Source organism: Glossina fuscipes, unplaced genomic scaffold (genome assembly GCF_014805625.2).
Source record: "Glossina fuscipes isolate IAEA_lab_2018 unplaced genomic scaffold, Yale_Gfus_2 1, whole genome shotgun sequence".
Taxonomy (NCBI): Eukaryota; Metazoa; Arthropoda; class Insecta; order Diptera; family Glossinidae; genus Glossina; species Glossina fuscipes.
In genome coordinates this window covers 15297901-15304257 of record NW_023998415.1, presented here as the reverse complement: position 1 = coordinate 15304257, position 6357 = coordinate 15297901, and positions in this window count along the sequence as shown.

Below are 6357 nucleotides of genomic sequence, written 5' to 3'. Positions count from 1 at the left end.
TTTAATTTATTTATAATTTTTTCTTTTTTAATTCCTTTCTAATTTCTCTGCGTAATTATAACATCGTAGTTACGCACTAATATCTCTTCTTTTTTTTAGTTTAAATTTACTTTTATTGGAGTGGGGGAGGGGGGCGGGGCATGATTTTTATTTATTTTTCCTACAATTAAAAGTTCTCTCCAAATATTTCCATTTAATTCAATATTTCTTTATACATGTACATAAGCTGATAGCTTAAAGTATACATTTTACACACGTACATACATATACATAAATTAGATACCCACCACCACGGAATCCTTATCATTACAATTAGAAACTATGCATAGATCTTAGTTCGCTATGAGTGTCTCCCGACTCTCTTTGACGTCGCGGGTAGGAAGGCCGTTTAAATATATACTACCGTGTTGAATGACGGATGCCAAGTTTGGATCTCTACGCAAGTTCTAAATAACTAATAATAGTCTCGAGTTGATTAAGAAAATTTCAAATTTTTTTAAAGGCTTACAACTGCCGTATGTACATTGCCACTTTTCTAAAAAAAAAAAAAACGCGTAAGACAGATAAGGCCACGAAAACGGCTATTGACCTCGTAGGGCTTGTAATGTAATTCGTGGAATTTTGAATTCTATTCGTCGTAGCACATAGAGATCATTTGAATATTATGTCATATCCGTACTCTTACTTACTAAATGTTCATAGACATTGATCGAATGCCAGCGTTTCTTATATCCAACGTAAGCGTGGTACCGCTTATACGAACGAACAGCCAATGCGTTCATTTGGATTGTCAAATGCATCTACGTTAAAATATTTGCATGAATAGCGATGAGCGTAAATGAAAATGGGATAAATAAAAATAGCAGGAGAATAAACAATTTTTGGAAAGAGTTAACAAAGATTTTAAAATTATGCTTGGTACAAGCGAATATAGCTTTCTTACTTACCCCGTATTTACGGTAAAAAAAAAAAAAAAAAAAAAACAAATTTAAAAAGCTCTCTCAAATGTTCGCAATCTTTAGAATATATACTTAAGAGTTTTTATAGTATCATCCATATACATGTATGCATATATATATATATCGTGTACACATCTACATATATGTATATGTATCAATATTTTATACTGAAGTTAATCTAAAATTGTGACTTATTAATATGCTCAAAAATGCGTTGAAAAATGTAATTAAATTAACCCTAAGACTGGCCAGATGGAGCGGTCCATACGCTTCTAATTTACGAGATAATCATGATTACATTTCACGATAGAAATAGCATTGTAGTTGTAATTACTTTTGGAAGGATACCGCGTATCCTGCAATAAAATGTCGTACATATTTATATATATATATATATATATGTCATTCAATGTCAGGCTTTTCCTGACGTTTTCGAAAATTTATGCAAATTTTTCCTTAATTGTGCAAAAAATGTAATATTATTACAAATTCCCTTTGGCAACATTTCCGAAATTGTTGCTTGGGCTTTTGTTCTTAATTCGGCAATGATACAACGAAGACCATGGAATACTATGCCCGTAATCGCTGAATCTTAACAGCATGCTTGTTATTAACATGAAGTTACTGTACGAAGATATGACTTTAGGGCGAAGTGGTAGAGTCATTGTTGTACTAGAAGTTTGAGTTAAAACCAAGTAGTCTTGCACAAGTTCATAAGTTAACTTGTTGGTGAAAAGCTATGAAAATATATGACATGATAAGAGATATTGTAAAAGTAATTTTTCTTGCCAAGTTCTCCTCCTATTCGCCACTGTACGATTAATCTGTGATGACGAGTTTCACATTAAGTAGAAATATTAATTTCATATTCAAGTTCTATGCAGTTGCTATGAAATTTGAGATAAGAAATGAAAATTTTGTAAGTTTTTTTTATTTTTTTTTTATTTTTATTGTTTGGTTTATATCTAAAGAACATATTTGAAAATGAACATAAGTCCAGTCATAAGTTAGTCTAATCCTTAGCAATACTAAAGTAAAGCTAAACTAAAAAGAAAGAAAATAAACGAATTTTAGTAAATAGTTTTACCATTAGCTTACAATATATATTTGATACAAATTAACTATCGGTTCTAAAGTTCTATTCCAATCGACACCTCCAGCCGTTGACTGTCACACATAACAATGTAGTCTTACACGGGAATGATTAATTAGCTAAGATTCATCTGCTTTTTCATCTGTTTTTATGCGTTTTGGTTGCTCGTTTTTTTTTCTTTATTAATATGTCACTCATACGCCCCATCCTATTCATCTGCCTGATAGGTTAGCAAACAAAGCAAACAAACGCCATACAGTGCGTTTGGGCAGCTAAAGTAAATAAGTAAATAAATGTATCGGATCTTGTCTTTCGGTGGTGGTGGGTATTCAAAAATTGGTGAGGATTAGACCCTAAAGCAAATACACTCAGCTCTGTATAATTTTTTGTGCCGATTGTATCTTGTAGTTAATTTGTGTTCTTTTTTTTTTTTTTTTTTTTTTATTTTTTGTATTATTGTTTGTTTTTTTTGGTTTTATTTTATTTTATTTATTTATTTTTTTTTTATGTTTGTGGTAATTGAGAGATATTCTTGCGTGTTGCTGAAGGGATAGAATAGTCATTGAATTTAGCTACATACACACATAGGCTTTAATAATCGCTATATACATATATGTATATATTAAATTTATTTTTTAGATTTTGCTTGAGTTGTTTTAATTACATATTTGAATCACTTCTAATGCTTTATTTATTTATTTTTTTTTTTTTTGTATTTTTTCAAATATTAATTTATTAAAAAATTTCCCTTCAATTTCATGTAATCATTATTAGTATTTTAAGAGAAATGAGTTCAAAAAATGTTCAATTTGTTCTTTTTTTTTCCTTTCTTTTTTTTTTTTTTTTTTTTGTATGTTTAGTAAGGTTGACTTTAATTCATTTTATGCATTTTTTTTTTATTTATCTTTTTTGTTTTTTTACAAAAATTGGTCCTTTCGTATAATGTGAAAAGAAATTAAAAAGAAATGACGTTAATATAATACATTCATCTAAACCTATCGTTTGTACTTATTTCGTTAATGAAGAAGACTTAAGAAAAAAACGGAAGAGAAATTATTGAAAATAAAATAAAACGAATATCAGAAGAGAGCCCCGAGCCGTGTAACGTTCATAAACGAAATCATAGGCAACTTATCTAAGCAAAAAGTTTGGACGAAGCCAGGATTACTTCCAGAGAGAGAGGCAAATATCTTATGCACCATTTCAATTAGTGCAAAGTAAAATAAAAAAAAAAAAAAATTGCTAAAAAAAAACAAGAAAAAAAAAAATGCTATTGATATGATAAAATGAATCTCCGAACACTTTCTCAATCACATATTGGAAATATTTATGCCGTTAGCTAAGAATATTTGCAACAAGTTTCAATTCAATTCTATGTTAACTTTTTCCTAGTGTAAGCTTTGTGCAACCTCCAGTTGGACAGACATAGTCGATCATATTTTACATCGCTCAAAAATACTTTACAGCATTTCTCGTGCATACCTCTGGGATTTGAAATCGCGTCAGAACCCATTCGAATTTTCGATATCTGCATTATAAGTGAATAAGAAAATGTAAACTGATAGATAGATACTATGTGTGCGTTGAACTGTCAAATGATTTCGGGACTTTTTGTTTGTCCTACCACTATTTAAAATGTTTTATCTTTAAAATGTTGTTGTTTTCTTTGTTATTGTATCCATTTTTAAAATGTTTTCGAATGTTTTCACATTTGATCATTTGTTATTCTTTATAAAGATGCGATTTCTTATTTAATTTATTTTAATTTTTTTTTTTTTTTTTATTTTGACCACTCAAAGACTGCAAATTGCGGATGGACGTATACGCGTCCAAATCTAATCTAATTAAATTTAAAAAAAGTAAAATAATTATATTTGGCTGTGGTCGAATCTTTCATAACCACTCCCACCGTTTTCTTAAAGCAAATAAAGGACACCAAAAAAAATAAATAAAGAAGAAAATTAAATTATATTTCATACTGTGTAACGGTTCATTTCTCTAAAGGTATCGCACGATCGCTCATAGTACTTACGAGGAAATTTTTGTCTTGCTAGGCACAACTATGCTTTTGAAAGCAGACATGTTCACATTGTATGTAGTACACTGTAGAAGCTTCTCCCTTCACGGATTTGGCTTAGTTTCAATGCCAACTACCGCGCAAAACTTTCCAATATTTATCGCGAATTCGGAATCGATCAGTTAGCTTTTGTGTGTACAGGGCAAAGTGTACTATATAGCCTCTACGCAGACGGACATGCATAGACAAATTTTCAATTTGGTACCGATCAACAATATATGCATTTTATGGGATTGCCTAGGTGTCGTTCTGGCTATCGCAAGCAAAAATTGACAAAATAAATGTATCCCTATCCCACTTTGTCCGACTTCCCCCAATGGCTTTATCATTTGCTGGAGCTAATAAGAAATTTTTAGCTTTTACCTTTCCCTTTGACTTCATTTATGTGTATATGTTTATCAGCTTTCTATATATTATTTTTAATGGTAGAAAAAGTTCTCACAACAAACATTTAATTCCTTTTATATCTTATCATTATCAACAACAACCCGAACAGAACAACACAGAACAACACAGAATAGAACGGAAATTAACAACAAAATAACTCGTTTTAATTTAAATCTGCGAAGAAGAAATTTTCCCATCACTTTTTAATAAATTTTAATTTTTATTTTTTTTTTTTTAATTTTTTAAAAAATTTTGCGTTAAAATGATTAGAAAAAAATTCGCGCCCCTCTATCTTCTATAGGTTAGAATGGCTTTTATTTTGGGTTAACTTAGATTTTTAGTATAATGATATGATTCTTGTACGAGTTTCGGAGCGATCTGTTGTATGCTTGTCTTGATCTTTTAGATCGACGTCATTTGAATAGAATTGTTTTTCTAGCGTCTTAAGGAACTCTCTTATGTTGGGTTCGGGCAGATGAGGTTCAATAAATTGCTCGCGTTTCTTATTGCCAAACAGCTATCGGATCATCCATCTGTCGTGATTATGCCCTTAAAATGCGTCGACTCAACTCAGTTGAGAGACTTTGGTCTCACAAGTTCTTAACGTTTTCTTTTGTATTTTTTATAAATTCGCCAATAAATAAAAGAAACATAAGCATTGTAGCAGTCTATCAGTTAGTATTCTCTGAGTAGCAATGCGATATAATGTTAATCCTGTTGCCCCTGTTGGGGAGTTTTAGATATGTTATGTTAAATATATTATGCCATATTAATTAATTACGTTGGGCACTGATTATGTTACTGCTGAAGTTCTTATATGACGACATAGGTTCATTACACACATTGATGCATTACATAGCTTACGCTTGCACTGACTCCTCCGTTTGCTTATGACGAAATACATATTGTTCCCATTTTTTTTGCAGGTTATATGGCAATTGCATAACCAAAAGAAAGTAAGTGCATGTTAGACATTAAAAATATATTAATGTAAAGCGAGCAAAATATTTATTTCAATTTACATTCTAAGATTCCCGAGTGCGAGGTGAAGATCTAAAGAGGAATCTTGTGCGCAAACTGTTTGTTTTATTTGACTGCTAGATTTTAAAGAACTAAGTTAGCAAGGAAAAGTGAAAGAAAAAGTTAAAGAGGAGAGCAAAAAGAAAACGACTGCAACATCATATCGATTTGAAAAGAAGTCGATCGTTCGTTACCCTTTATTGAGATCAGGAAATGAAGTGAAAACCTAGACTGCGTTTCGATTGTAAAATAATTCACAATTCATCTCTAGGATGCACTAAATCAGTCACGAGATTGAGACATTGCCACTTCTTGCTTGTTGAGAGTAGCATTTGTTACGATCTCTACGTCGAGAATTCGATCGATAATTAAGCGAGAGAACTGAGAAATATTGAAAAGACAGATCTGCGATTAGATTCAGTGGTTAGTGATTCCACGTTAGTAGACGATAGTATTATGCAATTGGAAAGATGTGAAAAACAAAGAACATAGCGACGAACATTCCACCTTTTATTTTTAAGATTATTTGGAACTGTTATAAACTCTCCATTATTGATTACCCAACAAATGTTCTTGACTGCTCTTGCTGTGCTGGGCTAGGTTAAGCCCAGGCGTAAGATATTTTAATTTTCTCTTAGCTTTTGTGGTCTTGAAAATGTCAAAAAAATGTAGTTCAAAATATTAAGACAGATCAGGAGGGTATGCTAGATGCGATGCTAAAAGGTATATGAAATGATCATAAGTAAGAAAACGTTGCCCTTAGCTTTGGAATGAATTTTGCGCCTTGTCTCCTTGTGCGGCTGTGTGTAAAAAGTATCCAG